Here is a 24,152-nt window from a genome sequence, read left to right as displayed (position 1 = left end):
CAGATCATGTCTGAGCTCGGAAACTAAGCAGGTTTCGGCCTGGTTAGTAATTGGATGGCAGACCCCCTGGTAATACCAGTTGCTTTAAGATTTTTGGAAATTTTTCACAAATTATATAATAATCTTGCAAGAAAAAAAGAAAGGAGTCAATGCCCCATATCTGAATCTTAGCAGGTATGGGCCTGGTTAGTAATTGGATGGGAGACACCCTGGTAATACCAGTTGCTTTAAGATTTTTGGAAATTTTTCACCAATTATATAATAATCTTGAAAAAAAAAAAAAAAAGTCAATGCCCGATCTCTGAATAATAGCAGGTTTTGCCTGGTTAGTACTTGGATGGAAGACGGCCGGGAAATACCAGTTGCTGTAATATTTTTGGCAATTTTTACTAATTACATAATAATCTTGCAACAAAAAAAAAAAAAAAAAAGAGTAAATGCCCAATCTTTGAATCTTAGGAGGTATGGACCTGTTTAGTGCTTGGATGGGAGACCGCCTCGGAATACCAGTTGCTGTAATATTTTTGGAAATTTGTACTAATTATATAATTATCTTGAAACAAAAAGAGTCAATGCCCAATCTTTGAATCTTAGCAGCTATGGACCTGTTTAGTGTTTGGATGGGAGACCGCCTCGGAAAACCAGGTGCTCTAATATTATTGGAAATTTATTACTAATTATATAATAATCTTTAAAAAAAAAAAAAAAAAAAAAAAGAGTCAATGCCCGATCTCTTAATCTTAGCAGGTATTGGCCTGGTTAGTGCTTGGATGGGAGACCGCCTGGGAATACCAGGTGCTTTAAGCTTTAGGGTTTTCTTTCCTACTTATATTAGATTGGCTGATCTTTAAATAGCTCTCTCTTTGCAGCAGTCTTCGCTTATGGCCATACCACCCTGTCTATGCCAGATCATGTCTGAGCTCGGAAGCTAAGCAGGTTTGGGCCTGGTTAGTAATTGGATGGGAGACCCCCTGGTAATACCAGTTGCTTTAAGATTTTTGTAAATTTTTCACAAATTAAATAATAATCTTGAAAAAAAAAAGAGTCAATGCCCATTCTTTGAATCTTAGCAGTCATGGACCTGTTTAGTGTCTGGATGGGAGACCGCCTCGGAATACCAGGTGCTCTAATATTATTGGAAATTTATTACTAATTATATAATAATCTTAAAAAAAAAAAAAAAAAAAAAAGAGTCAATGCCCGATCTCTTAATCTTAGCAGGTATTGGCCTGGTTAGTGCTTGGATGGGAGACCGCCTGGGAATACCAGGTGCTTTAAGCTTTAGGGTTTTCTTTCCTACTTATATAATGTACCGGCGATTAGATTGACTGATCTTTAAATAGCTCTCTCTTTGCAGCAGTCTTCGCTTATGGCCATACCACCCTGGCTATGCCAGATCATGTCTGAGCTCGGAAGCTAAGCAGGTTTGGGCCTGGTTAGTAATTGGATGGGAGACCCCCTGGTAATACCAGTTGCTTTAAGATTTTTGTAAATTTTTCACAAATTATATAATAATCTTGAAAAAAAAAAGAGTGAATGCCCATTCTTTGAATCTTAGCAGTCATTGACCTGTGTAGTGTTTGGATGGGAGACCCCCTGGTAATACCAGGTGCTCTAATATTATTGGAAATTTATTACTAATTATATAATAATCTTAAAAAAAAAGAGCCAATGCCCGATCTCTTAATCTTAGCAGGTATTGGCCTGGTTAGTGCTTGGATGGGAGACCGCCTCGGAATACCAGGTGCTGTAAGCTTTTGGATTTTCATTCCTACTTATATAATGTATGGGCGATTTGATTGGCTGATCTTTAAATAGTCTTCTCTTTGCAGTATCCTTCGCTTGCGACCGTAACAACCTGGCTATGCCTGATCTCGTCTGCTCTCGGAAGCTAAGCAGGTTTGGTCCTGTATAATGTACCGGCGATTAGATTGGCTGATCTTTAAATAGCTCTCTCTTTGCAGCAGTCTTCGCTTATGGCCATTCCACCCTGGCTATGCCAGATCATGTCTGAGCTCGGAAACTAAGCAGGTTTCGGCCTGGTTAGTAATTGGATGGCAGACCCCCTGGTAATACCAGTTGCTTTAAGATTTTGGGAAATTTTTCACAAATTATATAATAATCTTGCAAGAAAAAAAGAAAGGAGTCAATGCCCCATATCTGAATCTTAGCATGTATGGGCCTGGTTAGTAATTGGATGGGAGACACCCTGGTAATACCAGTTGCTTTAAGATTTTTGGAAATTTTTCACAAATTATATAATAATCTTGAAAAAAAAAAAAAAAGTCAATGCCCGATCTCTGAATAATAGCAGGTTTTGCCTGGTTAGTACTTGGATGGAAGACGGCCGGGAAATACCAGTTGCTGTAATATTTTTGGCAATTTTTACTAATTACATAATAATCTTGCAACAACAAAAAAAAAAAAAAGAGTAAATGCCCAATCTTTGAATCTTAGGAGGTATGGACCTGTTTAGTGCTTGGATGGGAGACCGCCTCGGAATACCAGTTGCTGTAATATTTTTGGAAATTTGTACTAATTATATAATTATCTTGAAACAAAAAGAGTCAATGCCCAATCTTTGAATCTTAGCAGCTATGGACCTGTTTAGTGTTTGGATGGGAGACCGCCTCGGAAAACCAGGTGCTCTAATATTATTGGAAATTCATTACTAATTATATAATAATCTTTAAAAAAAAAAAAAAAAAAAAAAGAGTCAATGCCCGATCTCTTAATCTTAGCAGGTATTGGCCTGGTTAGTGCTTGGATGGGAGACCGCCTGGGAATACCAGGTGCTTTAAGCTTTAGGGTTTTCTTTCCTACTTATATAATGTACCGGCGATTAGATTGGCTGATCTTTAAATAGCTCTCTCTTTGCAGCAGTGTTCGCTTATGGCCATACCACCCTGGCTATGCCAGATCATGTCTGAGCTCGGAAGCTAAGCAGGTTTGGGCCTGGTTAGTAATTGGATGGGAGACCCCCTGGTAATACCAGTTGCTCTAAGATTTTTGTAAATTTTTCACAAATTATATAATAATCTTGAAAAAAAAAAGAGTGAATGCCCAATCTTTGAATCTTAGCAGTCATTGACCTGTGTAGTGTTTGGATGGGAGACCCCCTGGTAATACCAGGTGCTCTAATATTATTGGAAATTTATTACTAATTATATAATAATCTTAAAAAAAAAGAGCCAATGCCGATCTCTTAATCTTAGCAGGTATTGGCCTGGTTAGTGCTTGGATGGGAGACTGCCTCGGAATACCATGTGCTGTAAGCTTTTGGATTTTCATTCCTACTTATATAATGTATGGGCGATTTGATTGGCTGATCTTTAAATAGTCTTCTCTTTGCAGTATCCTTCGCTTGCGACCGTAACAACCTGGCTATGCCTGATCTCGTCTGCTCTCGGAAGCTAAGCAGGTTTGGTCCTGTATAATGTACCGGCGATTAGATTGGCTGATCTTTAAATAGCTCTCTCTTTGCAGCAGTCTTCGCTTATGGCCATTCCACCCTGGCTATGCCAGATCATGTCTGAGCTCGGAAACTAAGCAGGTTTCGGCCTGGTTAGTAATTGGATGGCAGACCCCCTGGTAATACCAGTTGCTTTAAGATTTTTGGAAATTTTTCACAAATTATATAATAATCTTGCAAGAAAAAAAGAAAGGAGTCAATGCCCCATATCTGAATCTTAGCAGGTATGGGCCTGGTTAGTAATTGGATGGGAGACACCCTGGTAATACCAGTTGCTTTAAGATTTTTGGAAATTTTTCACCAATTATATAATAATCTTGAAAAAAAAAAAAAAAAGTCAATGCCCGATCTCTGAATAATAGCAGGTTTTGCCTGGTTAGTACTTGGATGGAAGACGGCCGGGAAATACCAGTTGCTGTAATATTTTTGGCAATTTTTACTAATTACATAATAATCTTGCAACAAAAAAAAAAAAAAAAAAAGAGTAAATGCCCAATCTTTGAATCTTAGGAGGTATGGACCTGTTTAGTGCTTGGATGGGAGACCGCCTCGGAATACCAGTTGCTGTAATATTTTTGGAAATTTGTACTAATTATATAATTATCTTGAAACAAAAAGAGTCAATGCCCAATCTTTGAATCTTAGCAGCTATGGACCTGTTTAGTGTTTGGATGGGAGACCGCCTCGGAAAACCAGGTGCTCTAATATTATTGGAAATTTATTACTAATTATATAATAATCTTTAAAAAAAAAAAAAAAAAAAAAAAAAAAAAGAGTCAATGCCCGATCTCTTAATCTTAGCAGGTATTGGTCTGGTTAGTGCTTGGATGGGAGACCGCCTGGGAATACCAGGTGCTTTAAGCTTTAGGGTTTTCTTTCCTACTTATATTAGATTGGCTGATCTTTAAATAGCTCTCTCTTTGCAGCAGTCTTCGCTTATGGCCATACCACCCTGTCTATGCCAGATCATGTCTGAGCTCGGAAGCTAAGCAGGTTTGGGCCTGGTTAGTAATTGGATGGGAGACCCCCTGGTAATACCAGTTGCTTTAAGATTTTTTTAAATTTTTCACAAATTATATAATAATCTTGAAAAAAAAAAGAGTCAATGCCCATTCTTTGAATCTTAGCAGTCATGGACCTGTTTAGTGTCTGGATGGGAGACCGCCTCGGAATACCAGGTGCTCTAATATTATTGGAAATTTATTACTAATTATATAATAATCTTAAAAAAAAAAAAAAAAAAAAAAGAGTCAATGCCCGATCTCTTAATCTTAGCAGGTATTGGCCTGGTTAGTGCTTGGATGGGAGACCGCCTGGGAATACCAGGTGCTTTAAGCTTTAGGGTTTTCTTTCCTACTTATATAATGTACCGGCGATTAGATTGACTGATCTTTAAATAGCTCTCTCTTTGCAGCAGTCTTCGCTTATGGCCATACCACCCTGGCTATGCCAGATCATGTCTGAGCTCGGAAGCTAAGCAGGTTTGGGCCTGGTTAGTAATTGGATGGGAGACCCCCTGGTAATACCAGTTGCTTTAAGATTTTTGTAAATTTTTCACAAATTATATAATAATCTTGAAAAAAAAAAGAGTGAATGCCCATTCTTTGAATCTTAGCAGTCATTGACCTGTGTAGTGTTTGGATGGGAGACCCCCTGGTAATACCAGGTGCTCTAATATTATTGGAAATTTATTACTAATTATATAATAATCTTAAAAAAAAAGAGCCAATGCCCGATCTCTTAATCTTAGCAGGTATTGGCCTGGTTAGTGCTTGGATGGGAGACCGCCTCGGAATACCAGGTGCTGTAAGCTTTTGGATTTTCATTCCTACTTATATAATGTATGGGCGATTTGATTGGCTGATCTTTAAATAGTCTTCTCTTTGCAGTATCCTTCGCTTGCGACCGTAACAACCTGGCTATGCCTGATCTCGTCTGCTCTCGGAAGCTAAGCAGGTTTGGTCCTGTATAATGTACCGGCGATTAGATTGGCTGATCTTTAAATAGCTCTCTCTTTGCAGCAGTCTTCGCTTATGGCCATTCCACCCTGGCTATGCCAGATCATGTCTGAGCTCGGAAACTAAGCAGGTTTCGGCCTGGTTAGTAATTGGATGGCAGACCCCCTGGTAATACCAGTTGCTTTAAGATTTTTGGAAATTTTTCACAAATTATATAATAATCTTGCAAGAAAAAAAGAAAGGAGTCAATGCCCCATATCTGAATCTTAGCAGGTATGGGCCTGGTTAGTAATTGGATGGGAGACACCCTGGTAATACCAGTTGCTTTAAGATTTTTGGAAATTTTTCACCAATTATATAATAATCTTGAAAAAAAAAAAAAAAAGTCAATGCCCGATCTCTGAATAATAGCAGGTTTTGCCTGGTTAGTACTTGGATGGAAGACGGCCGGGAAATACCAGTTGCTGTAATATTTTTGGCAATTTTTACTAATTACATAATAATCTTGCAACAAAAAAAAAAAAAAAAAAAAGAGTAAATGCCCAATCTTTGAATCTTAGGAGGTATGGACCTGTTTAGTGCTTGGATGGGAGACCGCCTCGGAATACCAGTTGCTGTAATATTTTTGGAAATTTGTACTAATTATATAATTATCTTGAAACAAAAAGAGTCAATGCCCAATCTTTGAATCTTAGCAGCTATGGACCTGTTTAGTGTTTGGATGGGAGACCGCCTCGGAAAACCAGGTGCTCTAATATTATTGGAAATTCATTACTAATTATATAATAATCTTTAAAAAAAAAAAAAAAAAAAAAGAGTCAATGCCCGATCTCTTAATCTTAGCAGGTATTGGCCTGGTTAGTGCTTGGATGGGAGACCGCCTGGGAATACCAGGTGCTTTAAGCTTTAGGGTTTTCTTTCCTACTTATATAATGTACCGGCGATTAGATTGGCTGATCTTTAAATAGCTCTCTCTTTGCAGCAGTGTTCGCTTATGGCCATACCACCCTGGCTATGCCAGATCATGTCTGAGCTCGGAAGCTAAGCAGGTTTGGGCCTGGTTAGTAATTGGATGGGAGACCCCCTGGTAATACCAGTTGCTCTAAGATTTTTGTAAATTTTTCACAAATTATATAATAATCTTGAAAAAAAAAAGAGTGAATGCCCAATCTTTGAATCTTAGCAGTCATTGACCTGTGTAGTGTTTGGATGGGAGACCCCCTGGTAATACCAGGTGCTCTAATATTATTGGAAATTTATTACTAATTATATAATAATCTTAAAAAAAAAGAGCCAATGCCGATCTCTTAATCTTAGCAGGTATTGGCCTGGTTAGTGCTTGGATGGGAGACCGCCTCGGAATACCATGTGCTGTAAGCTTTTGGATTTTCATTCCTACTTATATAATGTATGGGCGATTTGATTGGCTGATCTTTAAATAGTCTTCTCTTTGCAGTATCCTTCGCTTGCGACCGTAACAACCTGGCTATGCCTGATCTCGTCTGCTCTCGGAAGCTAAGCAGGTTTGGTCCTGTATAATGTACCGGCGATTAGATTGGCTGATCTTTAAATAGCTCTCTCTTTGCAGCAGTCTTCGCTTATGGCCATTCCACCCTGGCTATGCCAGATCATGTCTGAGCTCGGAAACTAAGCAGGTTTCGGCCTGGTTAGTAATTGGATGGCAGACCCCCTGGTAATACCAGTTGCTTTAAGATTTTTGGAAATTTTTCACAAATTATATAATAATCTTGCAAGAAAAAAAGAAAGGAGTCAATGCCCCATATCTGAATCTTAGCAGGTATGGGCCTGGTTAGTAATTGGATGGGAGACACCCTGGTAATACCAGTTGCTTTAAGATTTTTGGAAATTTTTCACCAATTATATAATAATCTTGAAAAAAAAAAAAAAAAGTCAATGCCCGATCTCTGAATAATAGCAGGTTTTGCCTGGTTAGTACTTGGATGGAAGACGGCCGGGAAATACCAGTTGCTGTAATATTTTTGGCAATTTTTACTAATTACATAATAATCTTGCAACAAAAAAAAAAAAAAAAAAAGAGTAAATGCCCAATCTTTGAATCTTAGGAGGTATGGACCTGTTTAGTGCTTGGATGGGAGACCGCCTCGGAATACCAGTTGCTGTAATATTTTTGGAAATTTGTACTAATTATATAATTATCTTGAAACAAAAAGAGTCAATGCCCAATCTTTGAATCTTAGCAGCTATGGACCTGTTTAGTGTTTGGATGGGAGACCGCCTCGGAAAACCAGGTGCTCTAATATTATTGGAAATTTATTACTAATTATATAATAATCTTTAAAAAAAAAAAAAAAAAAAAAAAAAAAAGAGTCAATGCCCGATCTCTTAATCTTAGCAGGTATTGGTCTGGTTAGTGCTTGGATGGGAGACCGCCTGGGAATACCAGGTGCTTTAAGCTTTAGGGTTTTCTTTCCTACTTATATTAGATTGGCTGATCTTTAAATAGCTCTCTCTTTGCAGCAGTCTTCGCTTATGGCCATACCACCCTGTCTATGCCAGATCATGTCTGAGCTCGGAAGCTAAGCAGGTTTGGGCCTGGTTAGTAATTGGATGGGAGACCCCCTGGTAATACCAGTTGCTTTAAGATTTTTGTAAATTTTTCACAAATTATATAATAATCTTGAAAAAAAAAAGAGTCAATGCCCATTCTTTGAATCTTAGCAGTCATGGACCTGTTTAGTGTCTGGATGGGAGACCGCCTCGGAATACCAGGTGCTCTAATATTATTGGAAATTTATTACTAATTATATAATAATCTTAAAAAAAAAAAAAAAAAAAAAAGAGTCAATGCCCGATCTCTTAATCTTAGCAGGTATTGGCCTGGTTAGTGCTTGGATGGGAGACCGCCTGGGAATACCAGGTGCTTTAAGCTTTAGGGTTTTCTTTCCTACTTATATAATGTACCGGCGATTAGATTGACTGATCTTTAAATAGCTCTCTCTTTGCAGCAGTCTTCGCTTATGGCCATACCACCCTGGCTATGCCAGATCATGTCTGAGCTCGGAAGCTAAGCAGGTTTGGGCCTGGTTAGTAATTGGATGGGAGACCCCCTGGTAATACCAGTTGCTTTAAGATTTTTGTAAATTTTTCACAAATTATATAATAATCTTGAAAAAAAAAAGAGTGAATGCCCATTCTTTGAATCTTAGCAGTCATTGACCTGTGTAGTGTTTGGATGGGAGACCCCCTGGTAATACCAGGTGCTCTAATATTATTGGAAATTTATTACTAATTATATAATAATCTTAAAAAAAAAGAGCCAATGCCCGATCTCTTAATCTTAGCAGGTATTGGCCTGGTTAGTGCTTGGATGGGAGACCGCCTCGGAATACCAGGTGCTGTAAGCTTTTGGATTTTCATTCCTACTTATATAATGTATGGGCGATTTGATTGGCTGATCTTTAAATAGTCTTCTCTTTGCAGTATCCTTCGCTTGCGACCGTAACAACCTGGCTATGCCTGATCTCGTCTGCTCTCGGAAGCTAAGCAGGTTTGGTCCTGTATAATGTACCGGCGATTAGATTGGCTGATCTTTAAATAGCTCTCTCTTTGCAGCAGTCTTCGCTTATGGCCATTCCACCCTGGCTATGCCAGATCATGTCTGAGCTCGGAAACTAAGCAGGTTTCGGCCTGGTTAGTAATTGGATGGCAGACCCCCTGGTAATACCAGTTGCTTTAAGATTTTTGGAAATTTTTCACAAATTATATAATAATCTTGCAAGAAAAAAAGAAAGGAGTCAATGCCCCATATCTGAATCTTAGCAGGTATGGGCCTGGTTAGTAATTGGATGGGAGACACCCTGGTAATACCAGTTGCTTTAAGATTTTTGGAAATTTTTCACCAATTATATAATAATCTTGAAAAAAAAAAAAAAAAGTCAATGCCCGATCTCTGAATAATAGCAGGTTTTGCCTGGTTAGTACTTGGATGGAAGACGGCCGGGAAATACCAGTTGCTGTAATATTTTTGGCAATTTTTACTAATTACATAATAATCTTGCAACAAAAAAAAAAAAAAAAAAAGAGTAAATGCCCAATCTTTGAATCTTAGGAGGTATGGACCTGTTTAGTGCTTGGATGGGAGACCGCCTCGGAATACCAGTTGCTGTAATATTTTTGGAAATTTGTACTAATTATATAATTATCTTGAAACAAAAAGAGTCAATGCCCAATCTTTGAATCTTAGCAGCTATGGACCTGTTTAGTGTTTGGATGGGAGACCGCCTCGGAAAACCAGGTGCTCTAATATTATTGGAAATTTATTACTAATTATATAATAATCTTTAAAAAAAAAAAAAAAAAAAAAAAAAAAAGAGTCAATGCCCGATCTCTTAATCTTAGCAGGTATTGGTCTGGTTAGTGCTTGGATGGGAGACCGCCTGGGAATACCAGGTGCTTTAAGCTTTAGGGTTTTCTTTCCTACTTATATTAGATTGGCTGATCTTTAAATAGCTCTCTCTTTGCAGCAGTCTTCGCTTATGGCCATACCACCCTGTCTATGCCAGATCATGTCTGAGCTCGGAAGCTAAGCAGGTTTGGGCCTGGTTAGTAATTGGATGGGAGACCCCCTGGTAATACCAGTTGCTTTAAGATTTTTGTAAATTTTTCACAAATTATATAATAATCTTGAAAAAAAAAAGAGTCAATGCCCATTCTTTGAATCTTAGCAGTCATGGACCTGTTTAGTGTCTGGATGGGAGACCGCCTCGGAATACCAGGTGCTCTAATATTATTGGAAATTTATTACTAATTATATAATAATCTTAAAAAAAAAAAAAAAAAAAAAAGAGTCAATGCCCGATCTCTTAATCTTAGCAGGTATTGGCCTGGTTAGTGCTTGGATGGGAGACCGCCTGGGAATACCAGGTGCTTTAAGCTTTAGGGTTTTCTTTCCTACTTATATAATGTACCGGCGATTAGATTGACTGATCTTTAAATAGCTCTCTCTTTGCAGCAGTCTTCGCTTATGGCCATACCACCCTGGCTATGCCAGATCATGTCTGAGCTCGGAAGCTAAGCAGGTTTGGGCCTGGTTAGTAATTGGATGGGAGACCCCCTGGTAATACCAGTTGCTTTAAGATTTTTGTAAATTTTTCACAAATTATATAATAATCTTGAAAAAAAAAAGAGTGAATGCCCATTCTTTGAATCTTAGCAGTCATTGACCTGTGTAGTGTTTGGATGGGAGACCCCCTGGTAATACCAGGTGCTCTAATATTATTGGAAATTTATTACTAATTATATAATAATCTTAAAAAAAAAGAGCCAATGCCCGATCTCTTAATCTTAGCAGGTATTGGCCTGGTTAGTGCTTGGATGGGAGACCGCCTCGGAATACCAGGTGCTGTAAGCTTTTGGATTTTCATTCCTACTTATATAATGTATGGGCGATTTGATTGGCTGATCTTTAAATAGTCTTCTCTTTGCAGTATCCTTCGCTTGCGACCGTAACAACCTGGCTATGCCTGATCTCGTCTGCTCTCGGAAGCTAAGCAGGTTTGGTCCTGTATAATGTACCGGCGATTAGATTGGCTGATCTTTAAATAGCTCTCTCTTTGCAGCAGTCTTCGCTTATGGCCATTCCACCCTGGCTATGCCAGATCATGTCTGAGCTCGGAAACTAAGCAGGTTTCGGCCTGGTTAGTAATTGGATGGCAGACCCCCTGGTAATACCAGTTGCTTTAAGATTTTGGGAAATTTTTCACAAATTATATAATAATCTTGCAAGAAAAAAAGAAAGGAGTCAATGCCCCATATCTGAATCTTAGCATGTATGGGCCTGGTTAGTAATTGGATGGGAGACACCCTGGTAATACCAGTTGCTTTAAGATTTTTGGAAATTTTTCACAAATTATATAATAATCTTGAAAAAAAAAAAAAAAAGTCAATGCCCGATCTCTGAATAATAGCAGGTTTTGCCTGGTTAGTACTTGGATGGAAGACGGCCGGGAAATACCAGTTGCTGTAATATTTTTGGCAATTTTTACTAATTACATAATAATCTTGCAACAAAAAAAAAAAAAAAAAGAGTAAATGCCCAATCTTTGAATCTTAGGAGGTATGGACCTGTTTAGTGCTTGGATGGGAGACCGCCTCGGAATACCAGTTGCTGTAATATTTTTGGAAATTTGTACTAATTATATAATTATCTTGAAACAAAAAGAGTCAATGCCCAATCTTTGAATCTTAGCAGCTATGGACCTGTTTAGTGTTTGGATGGGAGACCGCCTCGGAAAACCAGGTGCTCTAATATTATTGGAAATTCATTACTAATTATATAATAATCTTTAAAAAAAAAAAAAAAAAAAAAAAGAGTCAAAGCCCGATCTCTTAATCTTAGCAGGTATTGGCCTGGTTAGTGCTTGGATGGGAGACCGCCTGGGAATACCAGGTGCTTTAAGCTTTAGGGTTTTCTTTCCTACTTATATAATGTACCGGCGATTAGATTGGCTGATCTTTAAATAGCTCTCTCTTTGCAGCAGTGTTCGCTTATGGCCATACCACCCTGGCTATGCCAGATCATGTCTGAGCTCGGAAGCTAAGCAGGTTTGGGCCTGGTTAGTAATTGGATGGGAGACCCCCTGGTAATACCAGTTGCTCTAAGATTTTTGTAAATTTTTCACAAATTATATAATAATCTTGAAAAAAAAAAGAGTCAATGCCCATTCTTTGAATCTTAGCAGTCATGGACCTGTTTAGTGTCTGGATGGGAGACCGCCTCGGAATACCAGGTGCTCTAATATTATTGGAAATGTATTACTAATTATATAATAATCTTAAAAAAAAAAAAAAAAAAAAAAAAGAGTCAATGCCCGATCTCTTAATCTTAGCAGGTATTGTCCTGGTTAGTGCTTGGATGGGAGACCGCCTGGGAATACCAGGTGCTTTAAGCTTTAGGGTTTTCTTTCCTACTTATATAATGTACCGGCGATTAGATTGACTGATCTTTAAATAGCTCTCTCTTTGCAGCAGTCTTCTCTTATGGCTATACCACCCTGGCTATGCCAGATCATGTCTGAGCTCGGAAGCTAAGCAGGTTTGGGCCTGGTTAGTAGTTGGATGGGAGACCCCCTGGTAATACCAGTTGCTTTAAGATTTTTGTAAATTTTTCACAAATTATATAATAATCTTGAAAAAAAAAAGAGTGAATGCCCAATCTTTGAATCTTAGCAGTCATTGACCTGTGTAGTGTTTGGATGGGAGACCCCCTGGTAATACCAGGTGCTCTAATATTATTGGAAATTTATTACTAATTATATAATAATCTTAAAAAAAAAGAGCCAATGCCGATCTCTTAATCTTAGCAGGTATTGGCCTGGTTAGTGCTTGGATGGGAGACCGCCTCGGAATACCATGTGCTGTAAGCTTTTGGATTTTCATTCCTACTTATATAATGTATGGGCGATTTGATTGGCTGATCTTTAAATAGTCTTCTCTTTGCAGTATCCTTCGCTTGCGACCGTAACAACCTGGCTATGCCTGATCTCGTCTGCTCTCGGAAGCTAAGCAGGTTTGGTCCTGTATAATGTACCGGCGATTAGATTGGCTGATCTTTAAATAGCTCTCTCTTTGCAGCAGTCTTCGCTTATGGCCATTCCACCCTGGCTATGCCAGATCATGTCTGAGCTCGGAAACTAAGCAGGTTTCGGCCTGGTTAGTAATTGGATGGCAGACCCCCTGGTAATACCAGTTGCTTTAAGATTTTTGGAAATTTTTCACAAATTATATAATAATCTTGCAAGAAAAAAAGAAAGGAGTCAATGCCCCATATCTGAATCTTAGCAGGTATGGGCCTGGTTAGTAATTGGATGGGAGACACCCTGGTAATACCAGTTGCTTTAAGATTTTTGGAAATTTTTCACCAATTATATAATAATCTTGAAAAAAAAAAAAAAAGTCAATGCCCGATCTCTGAATAATAGCAGGTTTTGCCTGGTTAGTACTTGGATGGAAGACGGCCGGGAAATACCAGTTGCTGTAATATTTTTGGCAATTTTTACTAATTACATAATAATCTTGCAACAAAAAAAAAAAAAAAAAGAGTAAATGCCCAATCTTTGAATCTTAGGAGGTATGGACCTGTTTAGTGCTTGGATGGGAGACCGCCTCGGAATACCAGTTGCTGTAATATTTTTGGAAATTTGTACTAATTATATAATTATCTTGAAACAAAAAGAGTCAATGCCCAATCTTTGAATCTTAGCAGCTATGGACCTGTTTAGTGTTTGGATGGGAGACCGCCTCGGAAAACCAGGTGCTCTAATATTATTGGAAATTTATTACTAATTATATAATAATCTTTAAAAAAAAAAAAAAAAAAAAAAAAAGAGTCAATGCCCGATCTCTTAATCTTAGCAGGTATTGGCCTGGTTAGTGCTTGGATGGGAGACCGCCTGGGAATACCAGGTGCTTTAAGCTTTAGGGTTTTCTTTCCTACTTATATTAGATTGGCTGATCTTTAAATAGCTCTCTCTTTGCAGCAGTCTTCGCTTATGGCCATACCACCCTGGCTATGCCAGATCATGTCTGAGCTCGGAAGCTAAGCAGGTTTGGGCCTGGTTAGTAATTGGATGGGAGACCCCCTGGTAATACCAGTTGCTTTAAGATTTTTGTAAATTTTTCACAAATTATATAATAATCTTGAAAAAAAAAAGAGTGAATGCCCATTCTTTGAATCTTAGCAGTCATTGACCTGTGTAGTGTTTGGATGGGAGACCCCCTGGTAATACCAGGTGCTCTAATATTATTGGAAATTTATTACTAATTATATAATAATCTTAAAAAAAAAGAGCCAATGCCGATCTCTTAATCTTAGCAGGTATTGGCCTGGTTAGTGCTTGGATGGGAGACCGCCTCGGAATACCATGTGCTGTAAGCTTTTGGATTTTCATTCCTACTTATATAATGTATGGGCGATTTGATTGGCTGATCTTTAAATAGTCTTCTCTTTGCAGTATCCTTCGCTTGCGACCGTAACAACCTGGCTATGCCTGATCTCGTCTGCTCTCGGAAGCTAAGCAGGTTTGGTCCTGTATAATGTACCGGCGATTAGATTGGCTGATCTTTAAATAGCTCTCTCTTTGCAGCAGTCTTCGCTTATGGCCATTCCACCCTGGCTATGCCAGATCATGTCTGAGCTCGGAAACTAAGCAGGTTTCGGCCTGGTTAGTAATTGGATGGCAGACCCCCTGGTAATACCAGTTGCTTTAAGATTTTTGGAAATTTTTCACAAATTATATAATAATCTTGCAAGAAAAAAAGAAAGGAGTCAATGCCCCATATCTGAATCTTAGCAGGTATGGGCCTGGTTAGTAATTGGATGGGAGACACCCTGGTAATACCAGTTGCTTTAAGATTTTTGGAAATTTTTCACCAATTATATAATAATCTTGAAAAAAAAAAAAAAAGTCAATGCCCGATCTCTGAATAATAGCAGGTTTTGCCTGGTTAGTACTTGGATGGAAGACGGCCGGGAAATACCAGTTGCTGTAATATTTTTGGCAATTTTTACTAATTACATAATAATCTTGCAACAAAAAAAAAAAAAAAAAAGAGTAAATGCCCAATCTTTGAATCTTAGGAGGTATGGACCTGTTTAGTGCTTGGATGGGAGACCGCCTCGGAATACCAGTTGCTGTAATATTTTTGGAAATTTGTACTAATTATATAATTATCTCGAAACAAAAAGAGTCAATGCCCAATCTTTGAATCTTAGCAGCTATGGACCTGTTTAGTAATTGGATGGGAGACCCCCTGGTAATACCAGTTGCTTTAAGATTTTTGTAAATTTTTCACAAATTATATAATAATCTTGAAAAAAAAAAGAGTGAATGCCCATTCTTTGAATCTTAGCAGTCATTGACCTGTGTAGTGTTTGGATGGGAGACCCCCTGGTAATACCAGGTGCTCTAATATTATTGGAAATGTATTACTAATTATATAATAATCTTAAAAAAAAAGAGCCAATGCCCGATCTCTTAATCTTAGCAGGTATTGGCCTGGTTAGTGCTTGGATGGGAGACCGCCTCGGAATACCAGGTGCTGTAAGCTTTTGGATTTTCATTCCTACTTATATAATGTATGGGCGATTTGATTGGCTGATCTTTAAATAGTCTTCTCTTTGCAGTATCCTTCGCTTGCGACCGTAACAACCTGGCTATGCCTGATCTCGTCTGCTCTCGGAAGCTAAGCAGGTTTGGGCCTGGTTAGTAATTGGATGGGAGACCCCCTGGTAATACCAGTTGCTCTAAGATTTTTGTAAATTTTTCACAAATTATATAATAATCTTGAAAAAAAAAAGAGTCAATGCCCATTCTTTGAATCTTAGCAGTCATGGACCTGTTTAGTGTCTGGATGGGAGACCGCCTCGGAATACCAGGTGCTCTAATATTATTGGAAATTTATTACTAATTATATAATAATCTTAAAAAAAAGAGCCAATGCCCGATCTCTTAATCTTAGCAGGTATTGGCCTGGTTAGTGCTTGGATGGGAGACCGCCTCGGAATACCAGGTGCTGTAAGCTTTTGGATTTTCATTCCTACTTATATAATGTATGGGCGATTTGATTGGCTGATCTTTAAATAGTCTTCTCTTTGCAGTATCCTTCGCTTGCGACCGTAACAACCTGGCTATGCCTGATCTCGTCTGCTCTCGGAAGCTAAGCAGGTTTGGGCCTGGTTAGTAATTGGATGGGAGACCCCCTGGTAATACCAGTTGCTCTAAGGTTTTTGTAAATTTTTCACAAATTATATAATAATCTTGAAAAAAAAAAGAGTCAATGCCCATTCTTTGAATCTTAGCAGTCATGGACCTGTTTAGTGTCTGGATGGGAGACCGCCTCGGAATACCAGGTGCTCTAATATTATTGGAAATTTATTACTAATTATATAATAATCTTAAAAAAAAGAGCCAATGCCCGATCTCTTAATCTTAGCAGGTATTGGCCTGGTTAGTGCTTGGATGGGAGACCGCCTCGGAATACCAGGTGCTGTAAGCTTTTGGATTTTCATTCCTACTTATATAATGTATGGGCGATTTGATTGGCTGATCTAAAAATAGTCTTCTCTTTGCAGTATCCTTCGCTTGCGACCGTAACAACCTGGCTATGCCTGATCTCGTCTGCTCTCGGAAGCTAAGCAGGTTTGGTCCTGTATAATGTACCGGCGATTAGATTGGCTGATCTTTAAATAGCTCTCTCTTTGCAGCAGTCTTCGCTTATGGCCATTCCACCCTGGCTATGCCAGATCATGTCTGAGCTCGGAAACTAAGCAGGTTTCGGCCTGGTTAGTAATTGGATGGCAGACCCCCTGGTAATACCAGTTGCTTTAAGATTTTTGGAATTTTTTCACAAATTATATAATAATCTTGCAAGAAAAAAAGAAAGGAGTCAATGCCCCATATCTGAATCTTAGCAGGTATGGGCCTGGTTAGTAATTGGATGGGAGACACCCTGGTAATACCAGTTGCTTTAAGATTTTTGGAAATTTTTCACAAATTATATAATAATCTTGCAAAAAAAAAAAAAAAAAGAGTAAATGCCCAATCTTTGAATCTTAGAAGGTATGGACCTGTTTAGTGCTTGGATGGGAGACCGCCTCGGAATACCAGTTGCTGTAATATTTTTGGAAATTTGTACTAATTATATAATTATCTTGAAACAAAAAGAGTCAATGCCCAATCTTTGAATCTTAGCAGCTATGGACCTGTTTAGTGTTTGGATGGGAGACCGCCTCGGAAAACCAGGTGCTCTAATATTATTGGAAATTCATTACTAATTATATAATAATCTTTAAAAAAAAAAAAAAAAAAAAAAAAAAAAAAAAGAGTCAATGCCCGATCTCTTAATCTTAGCAGGTATTGGCCTGGTTAGTGCTTGGATGGGAGACCGCCTGGGAATACCAGGTGCTTTAAGCTTTAGGGTTTTCTTTCCTACTTATATAATGTACCGGCGATTAGATTGGCTGATCTTTAAATAGCTCTCTCTTTGCAGCAGTCTTTGCTTATGGCCATACCACCCTGGCTATGCCAGATCATGTCTGAGCTCGGAAGCTAAGCAGGTTTGGGCCTGGTTAGTAATTGGATGGGAGACCCCCTGGTAATACCAGTTGCTCTAAGATTTTTGTAAATTTTTCACAAATTATATAATAATCTTGAAAAAAAAAAGAGTCAATGCTCATTCTTTGAATCTTAGCAGTCATGGACCTGTTTAGTGTCTGGATGGGAGACCGCCTCGGAATACCAGGTGCTCTAATATTATTGGAAATTTATTACTAATTATATAATAATCTTAAAAAAAAAGAGCCAATGCCCGATCTCTTAATCTTAGCAGGTATTGGCCTGGTTAGTGCTTGGATGGGAGACCGCCTCGGAATACCAGGTGCTGTAAGCTTTTGGATTTTCATTCCTACTTATATAATGTATGGGCGATTTGATTGGCTGATCTTTAAATAGTCTTCTCTTTGCAGTATCCTTCGCTTGCGACCGTAACAACCTGGCTATGCCTGATCTCGTCTGCTCTCGGAAGCTAAGCAGGTTTGGGCCTGGTTAGTAATTGGATGGGAGACCCCCTGGTAATACCAGTTGCTCTAAGGTTTTTGTAAATTTTTCACAAATTATATAATAATCTTGAAAAAAAAAAGAGTCAATGCCCATTCTTTGAATCTTAGCAGTCATGGACCTGTTTAGTGTCTGGATGGGAGACCGCCTCGGAATACCAGGTGCTCTAATATTATTGGAAATTTATTACTAATTATATAATAATCTTAAAAAAAAGAGCCAATGCCCGATCTCTTAATCTTAGCAGGTATTGGCCTGGTTAGTGCTTGGATGGGAGACCGCCTCGGAATACCAGGTGCTGTAAGCTTTTGGATTTTCATTCCTACTTATATAATGTATGGGCGATTTGATTGGCTGATCTTTAAATAGTCTTCTCTTTGCAGTATCCTTCGCTTGCGACCGTAACAACCTGGCTATGCCTGATCTCGTCTGCTCTCGGAAGCTAAGCAGGTTTGGTCCTGTATAATGTACCGGCGATTAGATTGGCTGATCTTTAAATAGCTCTCTCTTTGCAGCAGTCTTCGCTTATGGCCATTCCACCCTGGCTATGCCAGATCATGTCTGAGCTCGGAAACTAAGCAGGTTTCGGCCTGGTTAGTAATTGGATGGCAGACCCCCTGGTAATACCAGTTGCTTTAAGATTTTTGGAAATTTTTCACAAATTATATAATAATCTTGCAAGAAAAAAAGAAAGGAGTCAATGCCCCATATCTGAATCTTAGCAGGTATGGGCCTGGTTAGTAATTGGATGGGAGACACCCTGGTAATACCAGTTGCTTTAAGATTTTTGGAAATTTTTCACAAATTATATAATAATCTTGCAAAAAAAAAAAAAAAAAAGAGTAAATGCCCAATCTTTGAATCTTAGAAGGTATGGACCTGTTTAGTGCTTGGATGGGAGACCGCCTCGGAATACCAGTTGCTGTAATATTTTTGGAAATTTGTACTAATTATATAATTATCTTGAAACAAAAAGAGTCAATGCCCAATCTTTGAATCTTAGCAGCTATGGACCTGTTTAGTGTTTGGATGGGAGACCGCCTCGGAAAACCAGGTGCTCTAATATTATTGGAAATTCATTACTAATTATATAATAATCTTTAAAAAAAAAAAAAAAAAAAAAAAAAAAAAAAGAGTCAATGCCCGATCTCTTAATCTTAGCAGGTATTGGCCTGGTTAGTGCTTGGATGGGAGACCGCCTGGGAATACCAGGTGCTTTAAGCTTTAGGGTTTTCTTTCCTACTTATATAATGTACCGGCGATTAGATTGACTGATCTTTAAATAGCTCTCTCTTTGCAGCAGTCTTCGCTTATGGCCATACCACCCTGGCTATGCCAGATCATGTCTGAGCTCGGAAGCTAAGCAGGTTTGGGCCTGGTTAGTAATTGGATGGGAGACCCCCTGGTAATACCAGTTGCTTTAAGATTTTTGTAAATTTTTCACAAATTATATAATAATCTTGAAAAAAAAAAGAGTGAATGCCCATTCTTTGAATCTTAGCAGTCATTGACCTGTGTAGTGTTTGGATGGGAGACCCCCTGGTAATACCAGGTGCTCTAATATTATTGGAAATGTATTACTAATTATATAATAATCTTAAAAAAAAAGAGCCAATGCCCGATCTCTTAATCTTAGCAGGTATTGGCCTGGTTAGTGCTTGGATGGGAGACCGCCTCGGAATACCAGGTGCTGTAAGCTTTTGGATTTTCATTCCTACTTATATAATGTATGGGCGATTTGATTGGCTGATCTTTAAATAGTCTTCTCTTTGCAGTATCCTTCGCTTGCGACCGTAACAACCTGGCTATGCCTGATCTCGTCTGCTCTCGGAAGCTAAGCAGGTTTGGTCCTGTATAATGTACCGGCGATTAGATTGGCTGATCTTTAAATAGCTCTCTCTTTGCAACAGTCTTCGCTTATGGCCATTCCACCCTGGCTATGCCAGATCATGTCTGAGCTCGGAAACTAAGCAGGTTTCGGCCTGGTTAGTAATTGGATGGCAGACCCCCTGGTAATACCAGTTGCTTTAAGATTTTTGGAATTTTTTTACAAATTATATAATAATCTTGCAAGAAAAAAAGAAAGGAGTCAATGCCCCATATCTGAATCTTAGCAGGTATGGGCCTGGTTAGTAATTGGATGGGAGACACCCTGGTAATACCAGTTGCTTTAAGATTTTTGGAAATTTTTCACAAATTATATAATAATCTTGAAAAAAAAAAAAAAAAGTCAATGCCCGATCTCTGAATAATAGCAGGTTTTGCCTGGTTAGTACTTGGATGGAAGACGGCCGGGAAATACCAGTTGCTGTAATATTTTTGGCAATTTTTACTAATTACATAATAATCTTGCAACAACAACAAAAAAAAAAAGAGTAAATGCCCAATCTTTGAATCTTAGGAGGTATGGACCTGTTTAGTGCTTGGATGGGAGACCGCCTCGGAATACCAGTTGCTGTAATATTTTTGGAAATTTGTACTAATTATATAATTATCTTGAAACAAAAAGAGTCAATGCCCAATCTTTGAATCTTAGCAGCTATGGACCTGTTTAGTGTTTGGATGGGAGACCGCCTCGGAAAACCAGGTGCTCTAAAATTATTGGAAATTTATTACTAATTATATAATAATCTTTAAAAAAAAAAAAAAAAAAAAAGAGTCAATGCCCGATCTCTTAATCTTAGCAGGTATTGGCCTGGTTAGTGCTTGGATGGGAGACCGCCTGGGAATACCAGGTGCTTTAAGCTTTAGGGTTTTCTTTCCTACTTATATTAGATTGGCTGATCTTTAAATAGCTCTCTCTTTGCAGCAGTCTTCGCTTATGGCCATACCACCCTGTCTATGCCAGATCATGTCTGAGCTCGGAAGCTAAGCAGGTTTGGGCCTGGTTAGTAATTGGATGGGAGACCCCCTGGTAATACCAGTTGCTTTAAGATTTTTGTAAATTTTTCACAAATTATATAATAATCTTGAAAAAAAAAAGAGTCAATGTCCATTCTTTGAATCTTAGCAGTCATGGACCTGTTTAGTGTCTGGATGGGAGACCGCCTCGGAATACCAGGTGCTCTAATATTATTGGAAATTTATTACTAATTATATAATAATCTTAAAAAAAAAAAAAAAAAAAAAAGAGTCAATGCCCGATCTCTTAATCTTAGCAGGTATTGGCCTGGTTAGTGCTTGGATGGGAGACCGCCTGGGAATACCAGGTGCTTTAAGCTTTAGGGTTTTCTTTCCTACTTATATAATGTACCGGCGATTAGATTGACTGATCTTTAAATAGCTCTCTCTTTGCAGCAGTCTTCGCTTATGGCCATACCACCCTGGCTATGCCAGATCATGTCTGAGCTCGGAAGCTAAGCAGGTTTGGGCCTGGTTAGTAATTGGATGGGAGACCCCCTGGTAATACCAGTTGCTTTAAGATTTTTGTAAATTTTTCACAAATTATATAATAATCTTGAAAAAAAAAAGAGTGAATGCCCATTCTTTGAATCTTAGCAGTTATTGACCTGTGTAGTGTTTGGATGGGAGACACCCTGGTAATACCAGGTGCTCTAATATTATTGGAAATTTATTACTAATTATATAATAATCTTAAAAAAAAGAGCCAATGCCCGATCTCTTAATCTTAGCAGGTATTGGCCTGGTTAGTGCTTGGATGGGAGACCGCCTCGGAATACCAGGTGCTGTAAGCTTTTGGATTTTCATTCCTACTTATATAATGTATGGGCGATTTGATTGGCTGATCTTTAAATAGTCTTCTCTTTGCAGTATCCTTCGCTTGCGACCGTAACAACCTGGCTATGCCTGATCTCGTCTGCTCTCGGAAGCTAAGCAGGTTTGGTCCTGTATAATGTACCGGCGATTAGATTGGCTGATCTTTAAATAGCTCTCTCTTTGCAGCAGTCTTCGCTTATGGCCATTCCACCCTGGCTATGCCAGATCATGTCTGAGCTCGGAAACTAAGCAGGTTTCGGCCTGGTTAGTAATTGGATGGCAGACCCCCTGGTAATACCAGTTGCTTTAAGATTTTTGGAAATTTTTCACAAATTATATAATAATCTTGCAAGAAAAAAAGAAAGGAGTCAATGCCCCATATCTGAATCTTAGCAGGTATGGGCCTGGTTAGTAATTGGATGGGAGACACCCTGGTAATACCAGTTGCTTTAAGATTTTTGGAAATTTTTCACAAATTATATAATAATCTTGCAAAAAAAAAAAAAAAAGAGTAAATGCCCAATCTTTGAATCTTAGAAGGTATGGACCTGTTTAGTGCTTGGATGGGAGACCGCCTCGGAATACCAGTTGCTGTAATATTTTTGGAAATTTGTACTAATTATATAATTATCTTGAAACAAAAAGAGTCAATGCCCAATCTTTGAATCTTAGCAGCTATGGACCTGTTTAGTGTTTGGATGGGAGACCGCCTCGGAAAACCAGGTGCTCTAATATTATTGGAAATTCATTACTAATTATATAATAATCTTTAAAAAAAAAAAAAAGAGTCAATGCCCGATCTCTTAATCTTAGCAGGTATTGGCCTGGTTAATGCTTGGATGGGAGACCGCCTGGGAATACCAGGTGCTTTAAGCTTTAGGGTTTTCTTTCCTACTTATATAATGTACCGGCGATTAGATTGGCTGATCTTTAAATAGCTCTCTCTTTGCAGCAGTCTTTGCTTATGGCCATACCACCCTGGCTATGCCAGATCATGTCTGAGCTCGGAAGCTAAGCAGGTTTGGGCCTGGTTAGTAATTGGATGGGAGACCCCCTGGTAATACCAGTTGCTCTAAGATTTTTGTAAATTTTTCACAAATTATATAATAATCTTGAAAAAAAAAGAGTCAATGCCCATTCTTTGAATCTTAGCAGTCATGGACCTGTTTAGTGTCTGGATGGGAGACCGCCTCGGAATACCAGGTGCTCTAATATTATTGGAAATTTATTACTAATTATATAATAATCTTAAAAAAAAAAAAAAAAAAAAAAAGAGTCAATGCCCGATCTCTTAATCTTAGCAGGTATTGGCCTGGTTAGTGCTTGGATGGGAGACCGCCTGGGAATAACAGGTGCTTTAAGCTTTAGGGTTTTCTTTCCTACTTATATAATGTACCGGCGATTAGATTGACTGATCTTTAAATAGCTCTCTCTTTGCAGCAGTCTTCGCTTATGGCCATACCACCCTGGCTATGCCAGATCATGTCTGAGCTCGGAAGCTAAGCAGGTTTGGGCCTGGTTAGTAATTGGATGGGAGACCCCCTGGTAATACCAGTTGCTTTAAGATTTTTGTAAATTTTTCACAAATTATATAATAATCTTGAAAAAAAAAAGAGTGAATGCCCATTCTTTGAATCTTAGCAGTCATTGACCTGTGTAGTGTTTGGATGGGAGACCCCCTGGTAATACCAGGTGCTCTAATATTATTGGAAATGTATTACTAATTATATAATAATCTTAAAAAAAAAGAGCCAATGCCCGATCTCTTAATCTTAGCAGGTATTGGCCTGGTTAGTGCTTGGATGGGAGACCGCCTCGGAATACCAGGTGCTGTAAGCTTTTGGATTTTCATTCCTACTTATATAATGTATGGGCGATTTGATTGGCTGATCTTTAAATAGTCTTCTCTTTGCAGTATCCTTCGCTTGCGACCGTAACAACCTGGCTATGCCTGATCTCGTCTGCTCTCGGAAGCTAAGCAGGTTTGGTCCTGTATAATGTACCGGCGATTAGATTGGCTGATCTTTAAATAGCTCTCTCTTTGCAACAGTCTTCGCTTATGGCCATTCCACCCTGGCTATGCCAGATCATGTCTGAGCTCGGAAACTAAGCAGGTTTCGGCCTGGTTAGTAATTGGATGGCAGACCCCCTGGTAATACCAGTTGCTTTAAGATTTTTGGAATTTTTTTACAAATTATATAATAATCTTGCAAGAAAAAAAGAAAGGAGTCAATGCCCCATATCTGAATCTTAGCAGGTATGGGCCTGGTTAGTAATTGGATGGGAGACACCCTGGTAATACCAGTTGCTTTAAGATTTTTGGAAATTTTTCACAAATTATATAATAATCTTGCAAAAAAAAAAAAAAAAAGAGTAAATGCCCAATCTTTGAATCTTAGAAGGTATGGA

The 24,152-nt window shown here is 38.5% G+C and overlaps 22 pseudogenes; all 22 read left to right on the top strand.

Annotated features, from left to right (window-relative positions):
* The first annotated feature begins 877 nt into the window (after window positions 1–877).
* Window positions 878–996, top strand: LOC127960223 (uncharacterized; annotated as a pseudogene).
* Window positions 997–1,365: 369 nt separating this feature from the next.
* On the top strand, window positions 1,366–1,484 carry LOC127965027 (uncharacterized; annotated as a pseudogene).
* A 1,404-nt stretch (window positions 1,485–2,888) lies between these two features.
* Window positions 2,889–3,007, top strand: LOC127958595 (uncharacterized; annotated as a pseudogene).
* Window positions 3,008–4,406: 1,399 nt separating this feature from the next.
* LOC127960218 (uncharacterized) lies at window positions 4,407–4,525 on the top strand (annotated as a pseudogene).
* A 369-nt stretch (window positions 4,526–4,894) lies between these two features.
* LOC127965023 (uncharacterized) lies at window positions 4,895–5,013 on the top strand (annotated as a pseudogene).
* A 1,407-nt stretch (window positions 5,014–6,420) lies between these two features.
* Window positions 6,421–6,539, top strand: LOC127958590 (uncharacterized; annotated as a pseudogene).
* A 1,398-nt stretch (window positions 6,540–7,937) lies between these two features.
* Window positions 7,938–8,056, top strand: LOC127960215 (uncharacterized; annotated as a pseudogene).
* A 369-nt stretch (window positions 8,057–8,425) lies between these two features.
* Window positions 8,426–8,544, top strand: LOC127965018 (uncharacterized; annotated as a pseudogene).
* A 1,399-nt stretch (window positions 8,545–9,943) lies between these two features.
* LOC127960213 (uncharacterized) lies at window positions 9,944–10,062 on the top strand (annotated as a pseudogene).
* Window positions 10,063–10,431: 369 nt separating this feature from the next.
* Window positions 10,432–10,550, top strand: LOC127965014 (uncharacterized; annotated as a pseudogene).
* Window positions 10,551–11,956: 1,406 nt separating this feature from the next.
* Window positions 11,957–12,075, top strand: LOC127958583 (uncharacterized; annotated as a pseudogene).
* A 371-nt stretch (window positions 12,076–12,446) lies between these two features.
* Window positions 12,447–12,565, top strand: LOC127958138 (uncharacterized; annotated as a pseudogene).
* A 1,392-nt stretch (window positions 12,566–13,957) lies between these two features.
* On the top strand, window positions 13,958–14,076 carry LOC127965010 (uncharacterized; annotated as a pseudogene).
* A 1,527-nt stretch (window positions 14,077–15,603) lies between these two features.
* On the top strand, window positions 15,604–15,722 carry LOC127963318 (uncharacterized; annotated as a pseudogene).
* A 355-nt stretch (window positions 15,723–16,077) lies between these two features.
* LOC127963952 (uncharacterized) lies at window positions 16,078–16,196 on the top strand (annotated as a pseudogene).
* Window positions 16,197–17,468: 1,272 nt separating this feature from the next.
* Window positions 17,469–17,587, top strand: LOC127958568 (uncharacterized; annotated as a pseudogene).
* A 356-nt stretch (window positions 17,588–17,943) lies between these two features.
* Window positions 17,944–18,062, top strand: LOC127963946 (uncharacterized; annotated as a pseudogene).
* A 1,272-nt stretch (window positions 18,063–19,334) lies between these two features.
* On the top strand, window positions 19,335–19,453 carry LOC127965003 (uncharacterized; annotated as a pseudogene).
* Window positions 19,454–20,843: 1,390 nt separating this feature from the next.
* Window positions 20,844–20,962, top strand: LOC127960210 (uncharacterized; annotated as a pseudogene).
* A 369-nt stretch (window positions 20,963–21,331) lies between these two features.
* LOC127964998 (uncharacterized) lies at window positions 21,332–21,450 on the top strand (annotated as a pseudogene).
* Window positions 21,451–22,703: 1,253 nt separating this feature from the next.
* On the top strand, window positions 22,704–22,822 carry LOC127958566 (uncharacterized; annotated as a pseudogene).
* A 369-nt stretch (window positions 22,823–23,191) lies between these two features.
* On the top strand, window positions 23,192–23,310 carry LOC127964990 (uncharacterized; annotated as a pseudogene).
* Window positions 23,311–24,152: the final 842 nt, after the last annotated feature.

Source organism: Carassius gibelio, chromosome A3 (assembly GCF_023724105.1).
Source record: "Carassius gibelio isolate Cgi1373 ecotype wild population from Czech Republic chromosome A3, carGib1.2-hapl.c, whole genome shotgun sequence".
NCBI classification, from domain to species: domain Eukaryota; kingdom Metazoa; phylum Chordata; class Actinopteri; order Cypriniformes; family Cyprinidae; genus Carassius; species Carassius gibelio.
Note: the sequence above shows the minus strand (reverse complement) of the source record. Positions and strands in the feature narration are given on the sequence as shown.